Source organism: Mustela nivalis (assembly GCF_964662115.1).
Source record: "Mustela nivalis genome assembly, chromosome: 15".
Lineage (NCBI taxonomy): Eukaryota > Metazoa > Chordata > Mammalia > Carnivora > Mustelidae > Mustela > Mustela nivalis.
In genome coordinates this window covers 68,260,938-68,286,440 of record NC_139034.1, presented here as the reverse complement: position 1 = coordinate 68,286,440, position 25,503 = coordinate 68,260,938, and the positions used below count along the sequence as shown (strand labels likewise).

General features: G+C 34.8%; 1 long non-coding RNA gene across 1 annotated transcript in view; it reads left to right on the top strand.

Annotated features, from left to right (window-relative positions):
• The window catches only part of LOC309849062, a 115,764-nt gene that overhangs the window by 88,417 nt on the left and 1,844 nt on the right, over positions 1-25,503 (top strand). The window contains exon 2 of the long non-coding RNA XR_014303462.1: positions 15,896-15,993. This is a non-coding gene — a long non-coding RNA (uncharacterized lncRNA). The remainder of the gene's footprint in view (positions 1-15,895; positions 15,994-25,503) is intronic.

The window sequence follows — 25,503 nt, the reverse complement described above, 5'->3', positions numbered from 1 at the left end:
TTCCCAAACCTGCTGTGAAATATGAAGAGTGCAGCTTGGTTCCCTCTTATAAGACTTTGGGGAAATGAAGGAACGGTAAGATTTTGGTCTCAAAACCCTAGAATATGTAAATTTTGTTATTTATGTGTTAGCGAAGTAGCCACATTTTTTGTACCCATTACTGTGAGGAAGCTGTGGGTCTGAAATGAGGGAAATTGGCAAACATGTCTTAATTTTAAATTACACCTATTTTTTATTTTAGAATCACATTTTTTGGGAATGTTTCCATTATCAAATTGAAGAGAAAGGATGCCTTTGAATTTTAGGTAGACAAGTTGTTGTTGTTTTTGTTTTTTAAAGATTGTATTTACTTATTAGACAGAGATCACAAGTAGGCAGAGAGGCAGAGAGAGAGAGGGGGAAGCAGGCTCCCTGCCAAGCAGAGAGCCTGATGTGGGGCTTGATCCTAGGACCCTGGGATCATGACCTGAGCCGAAGGCAGAAGTTTTAACCCACTGAGCCACCCAGGCTCCCAGACAAGTTGTTGTGTAGATAATACGTTTGTAGATAATCCCTTTAAGACACAATTTCAGGTCTGGAGGACTAATTTATAAGGATCAAGATGTGCCTTTTTTGGGGAAAAGATAGTATTTGGTTGATTCATTAGACTTAGGCTCAGATATCAAACACAAACTACTAGGTCTTAAAAGATTCATATTACTACAGTGTCTGCTTTCTCTGTTGGAAGGCTCAATGCAAGTAGGAGGGTTTTAAACATTGTTTGCGTATTATATTTGATAGGGAATAAAGGCCATGAAACAATTACAACCAGTTCTGTCTTTAGAATTCCTGTCCTTTTTAATTTATTTTAGTGAAATATAGTGCTGTTTAGGCAAAAAACAAAAACAAGATATAAATATAATAATATGCATTCACTTTAATAAACTAGTTTTAATAACAATTTATTTTAGAGAATTACCTTATTGTTCATGTTTTTCTCAGTGTTTTGTAACTTCCATATTTTCTTCTAAACTAGAAATATTAGTATATACTATTAACATATTATATACTTACAGCATATGTTACGTAGTTACATGTTAATATTTAATGTATGATATATTAATATATAGTGTATAAATATATTAATATATAATAATGTATATAATTCTTTGTAGGAGGTAAAGGAGAATATATTTAAGAAGTCTATTAAAAAATTTCAGTTTTTAGTTTTGCTTTCACTCCTAGCTGATAGTTTTACTGGAAATAAAAATTTCAGATTAAAGATATTTTCCCTGTAACAATTCAGCTATTTCCCAGTTTTTCTCTATCATCAAGTGTTAGTAATAAACAGCCTGACACTAATCTAATTTTATTATAAGTAGGCTTTTTTTCCTTCTTGGGGACATTTTAAATTTCTTACTTGCTTTCATTGGAGTGAAATTTTACTTGTCATGTAAAAGTAAGATACTGATTTTAAAAGCTATAGATTATTCCTTGAAATAATCACTATGGCTCCTGTTTCACTTGCTACAGTATCTCTGAAACTTCCCCCACCATCTCCAAGAATACCTCTGGAAACTCTTGGTGTGCCAAAGAAAGAATGCAACCATTTATAATATGGCCTTTTTAACGGTCAGTCTAGCTTGTGGCTAACATGGTATATATTCCTATCTACTTGGCCTTCCACATAATGTCTCTTCTTCACATGACTCTTTCCTTTCCTCTCTTTCTTAGAGCTAATATGTATGTGTGAGTTAGCTTGCCCATGTCTATGTTTATGTAAACATTTCTTTAACATTGTTTCACTGGGTCATTCATGTGTTTATCATAAATTGTACAAGAGCATGTTTTCTAACTTCCTAAAATGGAGTGACTTTAGTACTAAGATTTATTAAGAGAAAATCCATCCCTTTTGAAACTGATCAATTTTTTAAAAATATTAATGTACAAAGTTATTTCTTTAATAAATACCATTTTTTTTAAGTTGGTTTATTTTAAGTCTTCCACTCAACGAGACAATAATAGGATTCATTATCTATAAAAACATATTTTTGACCCATCTATAGAAGGAAATTTAGACTTTATGTTCTTTATAATTTTATACTAAATGACCATCTAGTGAAGTCTGGAGTATAAGGACATTTATATATGGGCATGTAATGTGTTTGTGTGTGTGTGTGTGTGTGTGTTCCTATAGGCATGTACTCAATCTCCTTTGTGTGCTAAATGTTGTATTTACTAAGCACAGAAATAAACAAACACCTTACCATCATGGAGCTTCCATTCTATGTACTACCATAAAGTGAGCTAAGTATTAGTAGTGAAACCGAGGCACTTAATCTGACACCTCCTTGACAGATAAGAAGCCCTTGGTGAGACTAGTCATCAGGTGGGTAGCTCTGAGGAAACCTAGGTGATAGAGACATCTAGAATGTCTCTATATCTCAGTGACTTAGGAACCCTGAAATGTTACCTTTCCATCCTGACTTCACTGAAGACCTATGAACACTATGAAACCCAGACATAATTCAAAACAACATCATGGCACCATAGGAAACTTTGTCTGTAATTTAGTATAGCTAAATTTTGAAACTATTCTTGCCGATCACAAGCTTTATATTCTTTGTCCATACCAAAAAAAAAAAAAAAAAAATTGCTCCGTATAAGAATTAATTATGTAGATCCTGTCAAGGGAAAAAAATAGCTTAAGTTTAAGTGGTCAAACAGAGGTAACAGTTTTTATTCAGTTGTTACACACTAAGGGAAATCTGAAGATTAGGTAATTCCTTAAGGCATAGCAAAATTAGAAATTTATAAGTTAAGGAGAAAAGAAAGATATAGGCCCGGGTCACTGTTTTCTTAATCAGTAACTGCCACGAAATCTATGTCAGAATGGCTAGAGATCTTCCATTTTTCCATGCCTCTTGCTCAGGATCCTTGGTTCAATCTCATTCTGGAAACTGTCAGAACATTTCTTTCCAGAGCTGCATTTATTAAACTGTTGGAGACCAGGTGCCAACTGGATTTGGAATTACATAGGGTTTTTTTTTTTTTTTTTTCATTTTGAAATGATCTTTTTTTTTTCTGATGAACAGATATTCATGTTGGAACTTGGACCTGATGTATTCTTTGTCTGCTGCATGGCTACCTCTCAGTAATTCTTTATTTATTTATTTATTTTTTATTTTTTATAAACATCTATTTTTATCCCCAGGGGTACAGGTCTGTGAATCACCAGGTTTACACACTTCACAGCATTCACATAGGGTTTTTACACTGCAGGTGAAGGGGGCAGATCTTAGGGACTATCTCATAGATTCTTTTATAGATTAATAGATGGATAGATAGGTAGAAAGGTAAATACATGGCTGTAGGAAGAGAGATAATGTTACTTGCTATGGATCTTATAAAGCTCAAATTTTGTATCAGTTCAAAGTATCCTGGTCTTCTACTGTCTTAAAAAGTTGAGAATTGCGAGTATGATGGTTAAATGGCACATTAATTAATTATGCAATATATCAAAGAAGTAACTGAAATGTTTGTTATATACAGTTAATTTGAGTGTCATTTATCTGCAAACCTGCTTTACAAGGTGAATATTTTAGAAAAGTGCTATGAACATGTAAATGAAATATTTGAATGTGCCTTAAATTAGAAACTTAAAAATATACTCTGCACATTATTCTGGGTATATCCTCCTCCCTCGTTATATGAGAATCTATGGGCTAATTTCCCCATATAAACTACTGAAAAAAAAAATCAAAGAAGGAAATATTATTTTTAAGAGATGATTATTTTTTGTTGTTGTTGTTAAATATTTTTTTAATAATTTTTTATTTTTTATAAACATATATTTTTATCCCCAGGGGTACAGGTCTGTGAATCACCAGGTTTACACACTTCACAGCACTCACCAAAGCACATACCCTCCCCAATGTCCATAATCCCACCCCCTTCTCCCAAACCCCCTCCCCCCAGCAACCCTCAGTTTGTTTTGTGAGATTAAGAGTCACTTATGTTTTGTCTCCCTCCCAATCCCATCTTGTTTCATTTATTCTTCTCCTACCCACTTAAGCCCCCATGTTGCATCACCACTTGCTTATATCAGGGAGATCATATGACAGTTGTCTTTCTCCTCTTGACTTATATCGCTAAGCATGATACACTCCAGTTCCATCCACCTTGTCGCAAATGGCAAGATTTCATTTCTTTTGAGGCTGCATAGTATTCCATTGTGTATATATACCACCTCTTGTTTATCCATTCATCTGTTGATGGACATCTAGGTTCTTTCCATAGTTTGGCTATTGTGGACATTGCTGCTATAAACATTTGGGTGCACGTGCCCCTTTGGATCACTACGTTTGTATCTTTAGGGTAAATACCCAGTAGTGCAATTGCTGGGTCATAGGGCAGTTCTATTTTCAACATTTTGAGGAACCTCCATGCTGTTTTCCAGAGAGGTTGCACCAGCTTGCATTCCCACCAACAGTGTAGGAGGGTTCCCCTTTCTCCGCATCCTCTCCAGCATCTGTCATTTCCTGACTTGTTAATTTTAGCCATTCTGACTGGTGTGAGGTGTTATCGCATTGTGGTTTTGATTTGTATTTCCCTGATGCCGAGTGATATGGAGCACTTTTTCATGTGTCTGTTGGCCATCTGGATGTCTTCTTTGCAGAAATGTCTGTTCATATCCTCTGCCCATTTCTTGATTGGATTATTTGTTCTTTGGGTGTTGAGTTTGCTAAGTTCTTTATAGATTCTGGACACTAGTCCTTTATCTGATATGTCGTTTGCAAATATCTTCTCCCATTCTGTCAGTTGTCTTTTGATTTTGTTAACTGTTTCCTTTGCTGTGCAAAACCTTTTGATCTTGATGAAATCCCAATAGTTCATTTTTGCCCTTGCTTCCCTTGCCTTTGGCGTTGTTCCTAGGAAGATGTTGCTGCGGCTGAGGTCGAAGAGGTTGCTGCCTGTGTTCTCCTCAAGGATTTTGATGGATTCCTTTCGCACATTGAGGTCCTTCATCCATTTTGAGATGATTCTTAAAAAGAATAACCCAAGCTTTCTGGATTGTTGAATACAGTATGTACTACAATTTTATATTATTGAATATAAGCAGGAAGCTATTTTAAATGAAAGAGTAGCATATAACTTGTAAGGTACCTTTGAACTGGATGAGGGTTTAGCAACAGGTGTGTTTCAGTAATCACTCATTTTTCTTTAATATGCTCATCTTTAGGAGCCCTTTCTATAAATAGTTAGAATCTAAGTATTGAATTTTTAATCTCCTTGCTACAGAGCAATGGGAAAACTTACGTTGTGTCAGTGCATTTAGCACTTGAACATTTTCAAAAAAATATTTACACTTGCCACAGTTGATTTTTAATTGTGTCCTCTTGATTGTTGGATTTGGCTATAATAATTTTACTAGGAGATTTTGCAATTTTTGTTTATTTATATAAAGGTAGCTACTCCTTTCTTAAAATTATCAAGCAATTAAATGTGTTTATGGTATGGAAATATGTTTAGTATATACAGACAAAACATTAAGAATAGGAGTATGCTATTTCAAATGGAAAAATAGAATTTGCTTACATATGTCAGTAGAAAGCATAAAACTGTCATTATTTTATTTCTTCTTTGGGATGAGGCAAATTTTTATTTTCTCTGTGTTCAGTACTAAAACCAATAGATCAAAGATGTGTCCAAGAATTAAGTGTGTACTTAGAGCTAACACAAAATCAGCATTTTAGTAACTTGACTCTGTTGAAATTACAACTGGCTTAAATATTTACCCTTGGAAGTTTTGGATGTGCTTTTGTCTTGATATTTTTTTACATGCTACACCACATGCAAAATTAAAATTATCTGTATTTCATTTGCGATGTAGGCCAACCTATCTCCCTAACGTCTTTCTACCACTTATATCATGCCTTTTAGAGCTTTTTTATTCTCCATTCTGAGGTGCTACAAAGATATTTTTAAAAAGATTAATACTGTTGCCAAAATTGTCAATAGAAATCTGAAAAATCTAAATACCAAATAACTATCTTTTTTTAAACTGCAATACTTTACTTAGCAAACAGCTCCTCATCTAAGTTTTCTTTCCCAGTGATTGGTGGCACCATAAATTCATTTGCCACTGTCTGAGATCAGTATAGCCATTCATATAGCGCATAGCCATTCATATCTCTATCTTTCATTATCAATCATTAAATCTGATTGACTCCATCTTTTATATTCTCAGATGTTTATTTCTTCCTACAAACCTTGTTCTCGGATATATAATGCAGACAACTGACAATTCTAATTTGGATAGGGGACAGTGTTCAGTCATCTCTCTGAAAGCAACCTAGGTGAATTCTTCAAAACAAATTATCACCCACCTCCAACTGAATTCACAGTAAATTTAAGATGAAGTCCAAATGCTTCAGTGGTGCCTATACATTATTATATAAATGCAGCCTAGCGAGGCTTGCCCTTTTTCTCACTGTTTCTGAACCAGTCATACAAAATTGATCTGTGATTACTTGTTTCCCCAAACTTTTAAACTTTCAGACATCTCTCTGGTTAAAGTACTGGTCTCGGGGCACCTGGGTGACTCATTGGGTTAAAGCCTCTGCCTTTGGCTTAGGTCATGATCCCATGGTTCTGGGATCAAGCCCTGCATCAGGCTCTCTGCTCTACAGAGAGCCTGCTTCCTCCTCTCTCTCTCTGCCTGCCTTTCTGACTACTTGTGATCTCTGTCTGTCAAATAAATAAATAAAATCTTTCAAAAAAAATAAAAAAAGTACTGGTCTCTTTCCTCTAGCACTATGTTATCTATCCACCGGATCCACATAATCTAGGACTCGGCTTTTTCAGTCCTGATGCCTGAGCTGATTGTCTTCTCTGTGGGCTGTTATTGCTTGTTCACTTACCTACATTCTCGGTCATAATTAATGTTCATCTCACTTTTGCCATTCTCATGGACACATCACAATATTTAGCTCAGTGCCAGATGCATGATAAACATTTGATAAATATTTCAAATGAATCAATGAATGACAGGTAAGAGAAAGAAATATAGAATTATTCACGTATCTGTATTATGCAATAAATTCATTATTGCATTATTGATTTTGTGCTGGTGTTTTTTTTCTTTTTTGCGGGGGGGGGGTGCATATCAGTGTATCCACATCTGTAATGTGTTACTCAGTATCCTTTAATTCTATGCCCTTTTGAGAAAAATGACCAAGTGGAAGATTTTGAGGAAGTCAGAGATGAAAACTCTAGACAGTAGATGGGGGGAGGACATAGGTGCCTATCCTTTCACTAGTAAATGAAAGAGAAAATGATGAAATTTAAATATGGAAGGGAATTTAGCTCTTTCAGAATGGGTGATTTTATAAAACAATGAAGACAGGACAGCAGCAGAGGAGAGAGAGAGAGAAGCTTCCTCTTTGAAGGTGCACTTTAGGTAGATGTTTACCAGGATTAACCTTTAAAAAGAGAAATTTAATCTAATAGTGTTGGAACTTAGAATTTAAAAGTGACATTTTATAATTTATAAGCATTGATAGTGACAGAATCTAGAACCACTGCTAAAGAGTAAGGCTAATTTATAGTTTGTTACCACTGAGTATATTTCTTGGCATAATTTTAAAATTATAATCCTTATAAGATAATTATTAGAGAAAACAATGATAGTGAAAACTTCAAATATACCGTGCTCACTGTTACTTTTATGAAATTCACTGCAGCAAAAGACTTCATTTTCATCTGGTTGTTACATAGATTATTGAAGAAAAATAAAAATTACTGCTTTAATGTAAAAAAAAATAGAGCATAACAAAGGAATGAATCACAATGGTCAGTGAAATGGACAAACAAGGAAATACTTTCTATTTTCTTTTGCATTTACAGAGGAAATTTTACTAGTTGCACCTAGAGATGTATTTTTTTTCTAGAACTATCCCATTAATATTACTAATGTGTGGTATCTTATTTTATTTTATTTTGGGTGGGAATGTCTCACTCAGGTTCCATACCCAGTGTGGAGACCAGCACAGGGCTCGATCTTAAAACTCTGAGATTGAGATCCGAGCTGAAATCAAGGGTCAGATGCTTACTGACTGAACCACCCAGGCACGCCTCCTCTGTGGTATTGTGATGGCATGTGAATTCATTAATTTAAATGATTAAAATCATGTTATATATAAATTCAAATTCTAAGAAAACATTTTTATTCTTACCTGTATATGATATAGTTTGACATCCTTTTAAAATTTTCCCATTTCTACAGTCTTCCTACAAACTCTTACCCAAATTCCAACCCATTCACCTCATTAGACCGATTTTCTTCCCCAGTTAGGAAGAGAAAATACTCCAGTATTTCCATTCTCTATTACGTTTTGTTTTGGTTTGGTTTTCTGGGGGTTTTGTTTGTTTTTACATGTTTTCCAGCTTTATTGAGATATAATTGACATACAATGTGGTGTAAGATTAAGGTATGCAATGTGTTCCTTTGATACATGTATATTATGAAATGATTACCATTGTAGCATTAATGAAAACCACCAACATATTACATAATTGCCATTTCTTTTTTTATAGTGAGAGCATTTAAGATTTACTCCCTTAGCAACTTCCATGTGTATAATGCAGTGTTTTAACTACAGCCACCTTGCTGTACACTGGATCCCCAGAACTTTTTATCTTACAAGTGGAAGTTTGTAGTCCTTAACCAACATCTCCCCATTTCTTCCATCTTTCCACCCCAGCCCCTATTAACCCCCATTCTATTCTATGCTTGTTTAAGTTCAGCTATTTTAGATTCTACATATAAGTGATAGAATACTGTATATGTCTTCATTTTCTGACTTATATCATTTAGCATAATGTCTATGTTGTTGCAAATGGCAAGATTTCTATCTCATGATTCTCATCTGTTATTGTATATCGTATATAAATACATGTATTGTTATTATAATTCATATTATATTGTAATATAATTGGATCTTATATATACAAATATATATATACACACATACACATATACACATACATACACACACATACACAAACCACATCTTCTTATCCATTCATTCATCCAATCCAATAATACCACTTCTAGGTATATATCCAAAGAAATCAGGACCTCAAAGAGATATCTGCACTCCTGTGTTTATTGTAGCTTTATTCACAATAGCCAAAATATGAAAACAACCTAAGTATCTCCATTGTTTTCATTGTGGTGCTTCCATGAAGTACCAGAACACAGAGCAGAGCTAGGTGACATAGAAAAGTAGAGTTTCCAATCATCTGTGTTTATATCTCTCATTTGTTTCCTTCCTCTTTTCACTTTATATTGCCCTTATGTTTCCAGGACAACCCACTGAATCTCTAATAGTTTCTGAAGATCTGTCCAACATTTATATGCTTAGCATCCCTTAATCTGAGATCTGTGCTCTTTTCAATGTGACAAATAACTAATCTGGAAACCTAATTGTTAATTGTGTGTGAGAGAAGAATTCATTATTCATATGTTCATGAGAAGCTACGGCTATATTCTTACAAGTAACTTTTTGTGCAAAAATGTTAAATTAATGTGTTATACAGCAGGATAAAGACTGAATTACCTTCATCCAAAATGACTATTTTAAAACTATTTTATTTTTTAAAAGATTTTATTTATTTATTTGACAGAGAGAGATCACAAATAGGCAGAGAGGCAGGCAGAGAGAGAGAGGGAAGCAGGCTCCCTGCTGAGCAGAGAGCCCGATGCGGGCCTTGATCCCAGGACCCTGAGATCATGACCTGAGCTGAAGGCAGGGGCTTAACCCACTGGGCCACCCAGGTGTCCCTTTAAAACTATTTCGATTGCAATTTCTCTTCCATTGACCGTGTCGTCATACAAACTTTAATAATTGAAATAATAGTGTGGAATACCATCATTTGTCAGTTATCTCACAGAACATTTATTGAGTATTTACATTGAGTTTGGAATTTGTAGAGTGGTGTAGAGGTAGCTTCAGATTGAAGGAGCTTATGTGTATTTGGAAATATGACACATAAGTAGAGTAATGCCAAATAGAGTGATAGCAAGTATATTAAAGTCCTGTATGGGTGCTGTGTAAACATATCAGTGAGCAACTGATCAAATTTCTGAGAAGAATTTAAGTAAAAAATGAAATGAGACATTGGGAATACAAGGATCTGAACAAAGTCCAAAGCAGAAAAAAAGACTAGAAAGGACAACCAGAAAGAAAGCAAAAAGAAGAGGAAGCATGATATATAAGGGAACTGCAAAAATGTGTGCAAAGTGCAGGTACACTGGTACTTGAGTATAGGGAGAAGGTATTGGGAATAGGAGGAGCAATTCTGGATGAGAAGATCAGTGCCAGGTCATGAAGGATGTTGCAGGCCATGCTAGGGATTTTGCCCTTTATTCTCAATGATGTTTGCTCTCTTAATGAATATTAAGTAGAACATCATGTGATTATTCATATTAGGAAGATTATTTATTTATTTATTTATTTTAGCAGAGTCTAGACTTCAGGCAACAAGACTGTAAGCCAGAAAGACAGATAGGTAGTGACCGCACTAAATCAAACTTGGAAACACGAGGGACTGAACTAAAGTCAGAAAGTTAAATTGTTAGAACTTGGATTCTGAGGAGGGAGATGTTGATGACTCCTGGGTTTCTGGATTTTCCATCTAAAATATATGCAACCGTTGGTGTCTTACTTGTAGCCTACATCAGTCAAGGGTCGAAGTTAACTGTACCACCATCTTGTATCCCCTGGATAAAAAGGAAAAAAAAAAAATTATTGTTCACAATTGTTGGGAGCTTCCCAAATAGGATCTGTGTTGGTCAGGGGTAACTGAACTATGGAAAGTGAATGAGAGTAGGGCAGACATATGGAGGTGTATACAAGTATTTTTTCTGAAAGGTGCAAGAGATGGGAACATACTTAGCTTTTTCTGGTAAAGATTTGATAATGATAACAGAAATGGTGATTATTAAGTTATGATTGGAGCCACCTGGAAGAGAATGGCAGCTCTGTTGGTGATTTAAATTTAAGGAGCTACCATCAGTTTGTGAGAGCCCCAACACACATTTCTCTTTGTGGGGAAGGCTTTCAGGGGACACTTTGGAATACAGAGATTTTGTGATACTGGAGACATATTGCGATAGAATAAACACCCTATCTACCTATTAAGATCATATAGATCTTTATCTATAAAGTTTCTTACTTTCCCTCAGACTGAGGTTGTTATTCTCCCTCCATTAGCACAAAATAATTGAGTTTCATTCCAGTAGCAAAACTTCACCCTGAGACTGGGACAAAAGTTTGATTTAGTTAATTTCCTGGCGGCAGTCTTGGGCAATTGCCTCATATGATTTTGCCTCTCTCACTGGATAAGAATGGGTCAAATTCTTGTAAGAGCCATTGATTTGGCATGGATGTATGTACTCCACATGAGGACAATAGAGTCCTTTATTTATACCCATTCCATTACAGTGAATATGTTTTCACACCATATCGATGATAGGTCCAGCCAGTGACAGTCTGGCACTGACAGTGACAGTCTGTGAGGTGCAGACTTGATTAATGGCTTGATTGCCATTGGTCACATCAGAGAATAGGCCCTTACCAAGAACATTTGTCAATGGGTCATCTGTTCTTCCCTAAGGGAATTTTTCTTTCTCAGAGAAATCTCCCCAGTAGGGCCAAAGAGCAGCTTTACATCAGTCAGGACCCACTACAAAATCTCTGAGATGATTTCTGTCTCCAAATGGACTAAGGTTGGCTTGACATGCTACAGGGGAGGGTGGGCTGTGAAGTTGTTTAGGTGATACAAATATCCCTTCATAAGCATTATACATAAATTTTCTTCACAAGCCAACTATTTGAAGTTTCAGTGATTCACCTGGTTTTGTACACAACAGTTACAAATTTCACCTTTTCATGCTTAGTATAGATGGGTGTCCCTGTAACCTTTACCTAAAAGGGTTCAGAAATTCCTGCCTACGTAGGAGGACTGAAGGCTGATTGTCATAGTGATGACTAAGTCCACTTGCCCAGAGAATGGTTAGCAACAACCATGGTACCAGTGAAGCAGCTGCCTTTGATTCTGCTTCCTCATTCTCTCATGTTCTGTTAACCAGGCCACCAAGACTCATCCTTCCTCTTCCTAAAAGCCATATCTCTGTCAGTGTCCCATCCTTATTGCACAAACTGTCAAGAACTGGGAAAGGTCTGAAATGTTACCAGATATGCAAGTTTAAACATTAGTCTCTTACTATTTCTTGGATGCTGTCAGAAGATATGACTCTCCTAGAACAAAGACAAACTAATTAGCCATTACAGTAGCTTTAGTCAGAGTGTCAAGGTCTTCCTGCACATGTTTTATAAGCCCATATTTCTAAAGTTTGATGTAAAAAGAGCCAAGAGAGTTTTGCACACACAATGGATTGAATTACAGGAGAGGAGCATTTTTCTTTGGAAATTCAAATCTTTTATGGTGGACAGTAAGCATACCTGTTATCTGCTCTGGAGGAAAATATCTTCCAAGGCAGTTTGCTATACACACAACCTTGAAAAGGTAGTTTAGAAATAAGTCAGTTAGTGCCTCTGCTGAATGGATAAGTGGAAAGGGAGGGCACCCGTGACGAATTGTCTCCAAGTATGCAGAAGTGGAGAAAGGGGAATTAAAGGAACAAAGGAAAAGCTTTCTGTTGTATAAAAACCTGAAATGCATGCCCTTGTCTCATGCATGGATGAAACTGTACTCAAAGACCCATTTTTTTTTTTCAAAGACCCATTTTTACAAGACCCCTTCTATTACAAAACGTTCTGAAACAAAACTAGATTATAGCATAAACCAGTTGGAGAAGTGCAAAGCCTGCTTTCAGAGGGCACAGCCTCCACACTGAAGCTGCTAAATAATTTTGCAAAATTATATTGGAGAAAAATCTGTCATTAGATTTGATAGAGTAACTGAGATGTGACTTACCCAACCATCACTTTTTGGACATTAGAACATAGGCAGGACTTAGAGGTCCTTCCCAAACTTCAATATTGGGAAACAGATTCTAAGCAGAGCACAGCCTCATGGAATTAAGGAGACAGTTCAAAGTTAAAGGTGTTTGTAACATAAACTTATTTGCATCTTATTTTTACCGTTTCACTCAATTGGCCATTTCCTCATATTCCTAGGGTTTCAATTACTGTACTGTGTATTATTGTTAAATTTACTCTAGTTCTCTTTCAATGCATAATAAAAAGAAGACCATACCAAAGTTATAAATTTATGATTGCTGGAGACTTGACTCTTGCTGGGTACCTAAGATATGAGTTTTTGGTCCAAGGACATTGTTTGAAATGAAAACATTCCTTATTATCCTGAGTATGTCTGCCTACCAGTCTTTCTCTCTCTCTTTTGTTTTCTAATGTAATGAAGCTTCACTTTTTATATCATGGGATATTATGTCTTTCTTTTACAATTGGAAGCTTGTATATAGCTTAACAGTATTTCTTCAAAATTTATAAAGTAATTTAGTAATTTTTTCTATTTTTTTGACCAGAGGATCATGTCTATATGACCTTATTCTTTGAAACATTTGACTAAGTTATGTTTTTGAAATAGTGACTGATCTTGTTAATAACTGGTCTTTTGGTATGATCACTAGTGATCATCAATATTTGGACTCACTTTTAATTCCTGTTTTTGCTTCAATTTTTCAGTATTCAAGCATATTTTTGTCTGAACATTTTAGTGTTTGTACTTTAACTGTTTTAAAAAGCTTGTGTGTATATAAATATATAACATATATATATATATACACACACACACACATTCTTGCTTATATGGTTACACACACACAAGCACGTATACACATATATATATACACACATACACACATACACACACATATATATACTTGCTTATATGATTCATGATCAAGTACATAATTATTAGGATAAAATGCCCTCTATACGAAAGTAACTTAAAATTATAGCTTTTCTATTTTGTCATCCTTTTACCCTTGTGTATGTACTTAATTTTCTCTTTTGAACTCATATATTTTTATAAATTCAAATGATCCAAATTACCATAATAATTTTTAATATTTAATTATCTAATTATTATAGTGCGGTCATTGAGAGACCCTTTAATATGGCTTCAGCACATCTTGAATGTATTTTATTTTTTCTATTTTATTTTTTTAAAGATGTTATTTATTTGACAGAAAGAGATATCACAACTAGGCAGAGAGGCAGGCAGAGAGAGTCGGGGAAGCAGGCTCCCAGCCAAGCAGAGAGCCCAATGAGGGGCTCAATCCCAGGACCCTGAGACCATGACCTGAGCCAAAGGCTGAGGCTTAACCCACTGAGCCATGCAGGCATCCCTTGAATGTATTTTTTTTTAAAGATTTTATTTATTTATTTGACAGAGATCATAGGTAGGCAGAGAGGCAAGCAGAGAGAGAAGGAAGCAGGCTCCCCACTGAGCAGAGAGCCTGATGCAGGGCTCCATCCTAGGACGCTGGGATCACGACCTGAGCCGAAGGCAGAGGCCTTAACCCACTGAGCCACCCAGGTGCCCCCCTTGAATGTATTTTAAATGTAGATAGTGACGAGAGTTCATGCCAAGCCTATTTGTTTCTCCTACCCAAACCCATGAAATTAATGGTCCTCCAAGGAACCCTAGTAACTTTAATTAGAGATTAGTAACAGAAGTGAAAATAACATCTGAATTATTTTGTAAAGATGTTTGTGAAAAATTTTCATGGACTAAATTGTATTTATTCTATTAAAATACTTTCAGAAGTTATAAAGCTGGAAGACACATCTTTTTGTAACTGATTTTCAACTAATCCTTCCATTAAACATATACCTTTCTTACAGCGTAAGGCTTTATAGACACCAAAGACATTATCATGCCTTGATATATATCCTCTTTCCCTTTTAAACTTCAAGGTTGTTATACTTTTAATGCACTGAATTTCTGTGTCAATTAACAATTTAAATTTATGTCCATTTAGAATTATAGGCCAATGATACGATGTTAATGAGGAAAAGCAACGGTATAGATTTAATAAAGACTGAGCAACATCTTATAAAGATATAATTGTTTTCAATCTCTTCATTCTCACTGAAGTTTCAATGTAGGGCAGCCAAACCCAGTATATCACAGACTAAATCAGCCTTTCCAGGCTTACTTACCGCAATTCCTCAGGCATACATTTAAAGGAACATGAGTTGACCCTTTCATCTCCCAGACTGAGCTTCTTGAGTCTGAAAATTTTAGACTGAGCTAAAATTCTTGAGATCTTTCTTTCTCCCCCATTAACTTTATCCCCCACATCCAATTTATTGTCGAGTTCTCTTACTTATACTTCCTGGATATTGTTAGAATCCATCCTCTCTTCAAGGTCATCACTGTTACTGCCTTTGATAAAGCTGATACCGTTTCTCCTCTCATTTATTGAATTATCTTCCTATTTTTCCTCTATTCATCCAGTTTTGACCTTTTCCTGCAATTCCTTTTCAGGCTGCTGTCAGTAATTTCTATAAAATAAACACAGGATATTGTTTTATTTCTTAAAAAGCTCTTACGGTTTTCTACTACATTTAGAATAAAGCTGAAACAACCAGTCACTGCGTAGGACAACACTTTATTCTCCTGATAATCCCCTTCAGCCTTTCATGACATCTGAACTTCTTAAACTGAAGACATTTTTTCAAAACTGCCATTTCTCTCTCTCTCTCTCTTTTTTTTTTTTTCCTGACTCATAAAACCGCTCTCTGAAATCTTCTTGCTAAACAAATTTTTCTTCCTCTGGGGAAATCTTTTTTATTCTTTAAAATTTGGCTTAGATATATGTTTTTGTTAAGAAGCTTACCTACTGTTTCCCTGGTAGATGGAATAATGCTGAAGATGTCCAAACCCTGATCTTCCGAGCTGTTATCTAACGTGGCAAAAGGACGTAAAGAGGTGACTAAGACCGAGGACATTGAGGTAAGGAGATTTTCCTGCAGTACCTGGGTAGGCCCAATCTAAATATGAGTCCCTAAACATGGAGGAGAAAAGTGGAAGAGTGAGTCAGAAGATGCAGAGTGAGGACTAGACCTGCTATTGCTAGTTATGAGAGAAAAGAAGGGGACTAGGAGCCAAGCAATGTGGCAACATCTAGAAGTTGGGAATGGTTCTTAGTTTACAGTCAGCAAGAAAACAAGGGCCTTAGTCCAACAGCTGTAAGGAGCTGAATTCTGATGATAACACAATTCAGCATGGAGATGGACTTTGTTCTAGGAGCCCCCAGGGAGGAACACAGTTCTGTGGACTTTTTGATGACCCATACAGAACTTCTGATGTACAGAACTATAATGATGTTCTTTGCCTGGGATTCTAATAGAAGCTGGGATTATCTTTTAAACATTCATAATGCAGTAATATGATGTCCCTTGACTTGTCAGTGTCCCCAATAGACTATCCACTTCTAGTTGGCATTGTCTATATTCCTGTCAACCTTCAGAATGCCCGGAACATAGTAAATATACAATAAATCATGGCTGGATTAATGTATAAATATAACACTATTCATACATTTATGTTTTGTCCTTTATTAGAAATAAAAACATCCTCATATTTCATAATTGATTTTTAAAGTGTCTCCCTCCCCTTTGTTTTTTTCTCTTTTACCTTCTTTTAATTATCTCCATCTTTTTCTCTTTTCTTTCACTTTTTATTTCTCTTATTATATCTGCCTCTCAAATGCTTCAGCATCGCCCAAATATCAATAGATTTGACCATTGAATAAAGCTTTTTTTCACAAGTACAAAAAAAAAAAAAACAAAAAAGCAAACAAACAGGGCGCCTGGGTGGCTCAGTGGGTTAAGCCGCTGCCTTTGGCTCAGGTCATGATCTCAGGGTACTGGGATTGAGTCCCGCATCAGGCTCTCTGCTCAGCAGGGAGCCTGCTTCCCTCTCTGCCTGCCTCTCCGTCTACTTGTGATCTCTCTCTGTACTTGTGATCTCTCTCTGTCAAATAAATCTTAAAAAAAAAAAACAGAACTTAATGCAAGTATATTAAATTTGACAATTTAGTACAACTTACTGACAGCCAAGTTATAGCTTATTTATTATAATCTATTGACAAATACATTATATTGGGCAAAAATAATCACTGGGCTAAACAAGGTGCTATCACATTTTTTAAAATTAGTTTTATTTTATTTTTCTTTTCAGTGTTTCAAAATTCATTGTTTATGCACCACACCCATGCTCCATAATACCCACCACCAGGGTCACCCAACCCCCAGCCCCCTCCCCTCCAAAACCCTCAGTTTGTTTTTCAGAGTCCACAGTCTCTCATGACTTCTCTCCCCCTATCGCATTTCTATTTGAAATTTAATAATGATAAATGGGAGAAGTATAAGTAGACTACATGGAAAGTGACAACTGTACAGTATTTCATTGCAACTACTTATAAAAGTTTTTAAATTTCTTAAGAACTACAAGAGTTTACAAATAAACCCTATTAGCATTGGTTAATAACATCATTATAGTGATTATAGATCTTCATATATGAACATTAGATTGCTTATTTTTGATAAACATAGGGTTTCACTGCATATTCAATTGTTGGTTTAATTGATTAATTAATTTACAGCCTTAGAAACTGATATGATTTTGATCTTTACTCATAACATGAATACTTTTAAATGCAAATTGATCTAGGAAAAGAGAGAGAGAAAAGCAAGGTATAAATAATAAAATTTGTCTCTATCTTGACAATCACGGAGAAGTATTATTACATATGTCCTTTCCAAATTGTATGTTTGTCTTCTGATTTCCCCTTTCTCAAAATCCTATAAAATTGGAGTAGAAGAGAGATATTTTCTACATCTAACAAAATGGTGTTCATATCAGCAGGGCGTTCTAACAGAATGGATTATATATATTTTTTTATTTTCCTTTTGAATAATACATTACCATTTTTTCCAGACAATGGTGGAGCATTTGGTAAACTGGCATTTAGAGGAATATATTTTAGTTACAAGTAGGCCACAACTAACTGTGGAAGAGAATGGAAATAAAGTCTCTGGACTGTATTCCATACTAAATGAAGATGAACTAGGCTGAGGAATTTTTTCAACTCTGCTCCTTAGATTTTCAGTAGTATTTTTGGGAAGTGTTTCATGAGCCAACTCAGAATAGCCAAAATCAAGGTCTACCATTCAAGAAATTAGACCCTTATTTTAACTTCAAACAGGTAGGTTCACCTATTTTTTTTTTTCATATCAAGTACTAAGAGTCTGTGTAATATTTACATGAAATTTTATAATACTTCTATGTTTAAAGTGCTGAATTATAGTATATCAGTTATTAGTCTTAATCTGAAACTCTATCTAGGTAGTTTATGAAAGGTTTCAGTGTCTGTGAGTGGTAGAGTCAGAATCCGGTTTGGATCAAGGTGGTTTCACTATCCATGTTCATCCTACTACAACATGAGTGAGTTTATTATTTACTTCAGCTAAGAATTGCATCCCAAACAATCTTTCATTTTTCTCTTAGAATTCCTTAAGACATAACAATGTGTTCTCCAAGAAGTAAAGATTAGAAAATGATCTTAGACACCATATTTTACTTACTGTTCTAGAAGTCTATTGCCTGATTCCTGCAGGGCAGCCTGATTTGTCATGGCTACTGTTTCTGGGTGTTTGTTGTTGTTGTTGTTGTTGTTTTGCTTTTTCAAAAAAAATTGGGACAAACAACCTTAACATACTAACTCTTTGATAGTAGGGACACTGCCTTTCATGTTGACAAATGTATTCTCAAAGCTGAATGCAATCAATGGGGCATAGCAGGTCCTCCATAAATGTGTCTTTAGTAGGTGAATCTGCTTCTGCTAGATTGGTTTTTTTATTGTACATATTGGGTATACCACCTGCCTAGATTTTGTAATTGATAACAATTAACAATAACCTGGTAACAGGACATAGAATAGATAACAATAATCTAGTCCGCTAGACAATGAACATTTAGACAATATAAGTTGTGCTTTAGTCAACAGAATATGATTACTTCTTTCCTGCGATTTTGATCACACAGTCCAACTCTTTAAATGGAGTCTCCTCTATACTCCTTCTAAGGCCCTTTTAACTTCCACTCCCCTGTCATGGAGGAGGTTTACATCCTATGCTAACAATTTCAAAATTAATGTTTATCCCACAGTTTGATGGAGTTTTTTCCATTTCCGTCCTCCCATTATTCATTTTTTACTGGGTTGCATCTTTTCACTGGTTGCATCACTCCCATTTTCCCTTGTGATTAGAGTGGTTTATAAATAAATTTGTATTGAACTAATATTTACTAAAATACCGTGATCTCTGTAAATAATACATGTTTGAAATTTGTTTTCTTTCTTCCCAAAATGAATCTTACTTCACGCTGTCCCAATAAGATTTACTATTTAAGGACTCAGTAACAAAAAGTGTTTACAGTTTTCTAATGATTCACACTTGAAATCCTATGTATATAATTTACTCAAATACCATGACCTCTGTAAATTACATATGTTTGCAAGGTTATTTTTTCCCCTAAAACGAATTTTAAGCTGTCTCAATAAGATATTTCCTATGTAAAGACTCACTAACAAAAAGTGCTTACAGTTTTCCAATGATTCACTCTAGAAGTACTATGCTTATATTAATTAAATATTTACTTTAGCCAAAAAAGATGAAGTTGTTTTGAATTTATCTCATAAATAGTAGTTATTTGGGTTAATAATTTTTCTTTATGTCCAAATAGAAGTAATCAATTACTATGAACATACTACTCTACTAATAAATTACCATTACTTTTTAAATAAAATTTTTTAAAATTAATTTTTTTAAATTAAATTTTTACTGACTGACTGGCTGGGTCAGTCAGTAGAACATGCAGTTCTTGATCTCAGAATCATGAATTCAAGCCCCACATTGGGCATAAAACTTGTTTATAAAAACAATATTTGTAAGAGTAGTCTTTTATCGGGGCACCTGCATGGCTCAGTGGGTTAAGCCTCTGTCTTCTGCTTAGGTCATGAGCTCAGGGTCCTGGGATCAAGCCCTGCATCGGGCTCTCTGCTCAGCGGAGATCCTCTCTGCCTCCCCACCCCCACCTGCCTCTCTTCTTCCTTGTAATCTCTGTCTGTCAAATGAATAAATAAAGTCTTTTTAAAAAAAAAATAGTCTTTAATCTAAACAAGCATCTAACAAAATAGCATATGTTAATTCTAAAATAAATAGGCATGCAAATGTACATGTTATAAGCTCTGTTATATTTACTTTTTGCGCCATTATAACATTAGTTTCATACCATTTCTCCAAGCCTGTATTTTTCAGATGTATTTTGAAGCATTTGGTAATCTTAGCATCCATATTCATGAGTGATATTGGTCTAAAATTCTCCTTTTTGGTAGGGTCTTTGCCTGGTTTGGGAATCAAGGTAATGCTGGCTTCATAGAAAGAGTCTGGAAGTTTTCCTTCTGCTTCAATTTTTTCAAACAGCTTCAGGAGAATAGGTGTTATTTCTTCTTTGAAAGTTTGGTAGAATTCCCCAGGGAATCCATCAGGTAGGTCCTGGGCTCTTGTTTTTTGGGAGGTTTTTGATCACTGCTTCAATCACGTTACTAGATATTGGCCTATTCAGGTTGTCAGGTTCTTCCTGGTTCAGTTTTGGGGGTGTATAGTTTTCCAGGAATGCATCCATTTCATCTAGGTTGCTTAGCTTATTGGCATATTACTGTTGTAATAACTTCTGATGATTGTTTCTACTTCCTTGGTGTTCATTGTGATCTCTTCCTTTTCATTCATAATTTTATGAATTTGAGCTTTCTCTCTTTTCTTTTGGATTAGTGTGGCCAATGGTTTATCGACCTTATTGATTCTTTCAAAAAACCAGCTTCTAGCTTCATTGATACATTCTACTGTATCTCTGGTTTCTACCTCATTGATCTCAGCTCTAATCTTGATTATTTCCCTTCTTATGTGTGGAGTTGGTTTGATTTGTTGTTGATTCTTCGGTTCTTTAAAGTGTAGACACAGCTGGTGTGTTCTGGATTTTTCAATTTTTTTGAGGGATGCTTGGATGGCTATGTATTTCCCCCTTAGGACCGCCTTTGCTGTATCCCATAAATTTTGGACTGAAGTGTCTTCATTCTCATTGGTTTCCACGAATTGTTTCAGTTGATGCAAGCATTCTTAAGCAAGGTGGTCTTTAGCTTCCAGGTGTTTGAGTTCCTTCTGAACTTTTCCTTGTGATTGAGCTCCAGTTTCAAAGCACTGTGATCTGAGAATGTGCAAAGAATAATCTCACTCTTTTGGTATCGGTTGAGTCCTATTTGTGACCCAGTATGTGGTCTATTTTTGAGAAGGTTCCATGTGCACTTGAGAAGAATGAGTATTCTGTTGTTTTAGGGTGGAATGTTCTGTATATATCTATGAGGTCCATCTGGTCCAATGTGTCATTTCTTGCTCTTGTTTCTTTATTGATTTTCTGCTTCGATGATCTGTCTGTTTCTGAGAGAGGCATGTTAAGATCTCCAACGATTAGTGTATTCATATCAATATGACTCTTTATCTTGATTAACAGTTTTCTTATGTAATTGGCTGCTCCCATATTGGGGGCATAGATATTTGCAATTGTTAGATCATCTTGGTGGATAGTCCCTTTAAGAATGATGTAGTGTTTTTCTGTATCTCTGACTACAGTCTTTAGTTTAAAATCTAATTTGTCTGATATGAGAATTGCTACCCCAGCCTTCTTTTGAGGCCCATTGGCATGAAAGATGCTTCTCCATCCCTTCACTTTTATTCAGTCTGGGTGTATCTTTAGGTTCAAAATGGGTCTCTAGTAGACAACATATGGATGGGTCCTATCGTTTTATCCAGTCTGCAACCCTGTGCTGTTTTATGGGCACATTTAGGCCATTCACATTGAGAGTGATTATTGATAGATACGTTTTTATTGACATCATGTTACCTTTGAAGTTGTTCTTTCTGTAGATTATTTCTATATTTCTGTTCAATGCTATTCTTGGGCTTTTTCCTCTTTTATAGAACCCCCCTTAATATTTCCTGCAGTATCGGCTTGGTGGTATACAATCAGAAAAAAAATATATTTGATAAAATTAAATATGCCCTCAATTTATATTTTGTATTTTTAAGTTCCAATTCTGAATTTCCAAATAAAGAATTTCTAATTCTAAATTTATAAATGCAATTTAAATTTTGTATTTCTAAATTCCAAGTCATCATCTTTGTACAAAACTATTACATTTTTTATCATTGCATTTATGAGGAAAATTCAACTTAGTGGCAGATCATACTCTTTTTAGCAAGTCAATTTCTAAGATAACAAAGTATTTGCACATTTGAACATGATAGAGTTTTGATGATAGAATTCTAGCTTGATGTTAAAGTATATTTAGTGATAATGTAGTTTTCAAAGGTTTAATTTTGATAAGAGATATTGAAGTAGCAGAAGAAGGTAGTAGGCTGTATTTTGACAACTCTTGTTCAAACCTAATAAAATAATTTTTAAAAGGTTAAAAAATAGAGCTTTGCCAAAATATTGCAGTATTAGTAATTCAATCAAAGTAAAAATAATGCTAAATAAGAAATAGTTTTTATTTTCTTTCAATGTGATATATGAAAAAATTTTAGATAAATAACAAAGATAAAGGATATGTTTTCTGAGACTTAAAACAGGCTTCTGACATTTTCAAAGGCATAGGCTAATAATACTGGCTCTTTCTTAAGCCTCACTTACTTTCAGATTGCATGGTCATTCCTGTCCAGTCACTGAAATGGAGGAAATATTGACTGACACTAAATAATGATTAAGGTGGTTTTCTGATTTACAACAGAAGGAAAATTTTTTTTTTTTCTCAACATCTGAGGAAATTTTTCTGAAAATAACTTTATTTACCTTTGAATATTGCCATTACCATAGCTTCATGATGTTCTCAGTTTTCTTATTTAGTTATTTAATTATTTGAATACTTAACATGACATCTACTCTCCTAACAGATTTTTAGATGCACAATAATTTTTTTTTTTAAACCTACAGGCACTATTTGGTATAACAGATCTCTAGAATTTGGTCATCTTTGATACAATTTTTTTCTTTCATCATCTTTTATTTTATTTTTTTAATTTAAATTCAATTATCCAACATATAGTACATCAGTAGTTTTAGATGTAGTGTTCAATGATTCATCAGTTGTGTATAATACCCAGTGTTCACCACATCACGTGCCCTCCTTAATGCCCATGACCCAGTTATCTCATTCCTTCCCACCTCCTCTTCTGCAACCCTCAGTTTGTTTCTGAGTTAAGAGTCTTTCATGGTTTGTCTCTCTCTCTGATTTCTCCTCCTTATACTCCACATATCAGTGAAACCATATGATAATTGTCTTTCTCTGATTAACTTATTTCACTTAGCATAATATCTTCCAGTTCACTGATGTCGATGCAAATGGTAGGTATTTATCCTTTCTTTTTTATTTTAATTTTTAGTGTGTTATGTTAGTCACCATACAATATATTGTTAGTTTTTGATGTAGTGTTTTAAGATTCATTGTTTACGTATAACACCCATTGCTCCATGCAATCTGTGCCCTCCTTAATATTCACCACCACCCATCCCCCACCCCCTCCCCTCTAAAACCCTCAGTTTGTTTCTGAGTCCACAGTTTATCATGGTTTTTCTCCCCCTCCAACCCCCCCTTTACTTTTCCTTTCTTTCTTTTAATGTCCTTCATGTTATTCCTTTTGTTCCACAAGTAAGTGAAACCATATGATAGTTGACTTTCTCTGCTTGACTTATTTCGCTCAACATAATCTCTTCCTGTCCCATCCATGTTGATGCAAAAGTTGGGTATTCGTCCTTTCTAATGGCTGAGTAATATTCCATTATGTATATAAACTACATCTTCTTTATCCATTCATCTGTTGAAGGGCATCTTGGCTCCATACAATCTTTATACCTATCAAGCAATTCCCCATTTCCCTCTCCCTTGCTTCTTTTGTGTTCTACATTACTAACTAGATTATAAACAACATTGTCTTAATTCCTGGCTTCATAAAACCAATCTGTTCATATACTACTGAAAACTTAAATGATTGAAATTCTTGTACATAATATTTATTGTTGTTAAATTAACAATTCAAATCCAGGCTGATTGTTAAGTATTTTCTTCATGTTGATGTCTTTAGGCTCAACCACAGACTTACTCAGTTTTTATAAAAATATGAATGGCTTTATCATAATTTAATTATCCTAGCAATTTTCAAATCTTTCCTGGATCCTACAACATAGCAAACAAAAACAAAATATTAGTAGACTTTGGTTTTAAAGACCATGTGACCTTCAGAATGATATGAGAAGGTTTACCTCCTTCCCTGCAACACTGAAGTGAAGTGTTACTTGGTTCTCCAAATGTCAGTAACCAACCAGACTATGGAACTGTGGAGTAACTGAGTATATAGTTATAAGTTAAGTCAGACAGGAAATGAAAATACTATTTTTAGATGATGTGTTAACTCATTAGCAGGAGACTTATATTCTCAGCTTAGTAAATATTTCTGATATTTATAAATGACCAATTGTATGTTTTTATATCTATTAAACCATTTTATTAATACAAGCCATCACTTTTGGTACCAGAAGACAACATTACACAAGTATATATTTGTTTCCTATCCAGCAGCTGAAGAATTATATTTGTACATATTGAGCATAAACAGACTACATTTGATATATCTGATGTACATATAACTTTTGGTTACCAAAAAAATAAGCAGTGGAGAACTCTAAAAATCTGCTGTTTTTCTCTTTTTTTAAAAGATTTTATTTATTTATTCAACAGGGAGAGAGATCACAAGTAGGTAGAGAGGCAGTCAGAGAGAGCGGGAGAAGCAGGATCCCCACTGTGCAGAGAGCCAGAGGAAGGGCTCAAATAATGAGTTTTTCATTGAATATACTTAGTAAGGATACCACAAAAAAGAAATTTATTAAAAATAAAAATGAGTTCAATCTGGAAGCTAGATTAATTGTTCATAAATATCAGGCTTAAGTATTTATTTTGCAGGGTTTGAACATAATTAAATAATATCATCTATTACATACAATTCTGTCTCCTATCTTACACATCCCATTCAATAGACAGATAATAAAGTGGAAATTGATACAGTTAAAGAAAAACAAATTTAATGACATAAACTTGTTCAAAATTACTCAAAGATATATATACCAAAGAGAACAAGATAAGATTTAGGTTCCTGAAAAGCAAATTTTTAAAACAGTAAATATAGGGACGCCTGTGTGGCTCAGTGGGTTAAAGCCTCTGCCTTCAGCTCAGGTCATGATCCCAGGGTCCTGGGATCGAGTCCTGCATCAGGCTCTCTGTTCAGCAGGAAGCCTGCTTCCTCCTCTCTCTCTGCCTACTTCTGATCTCTGTCTGTCAAATAAATAAATAAA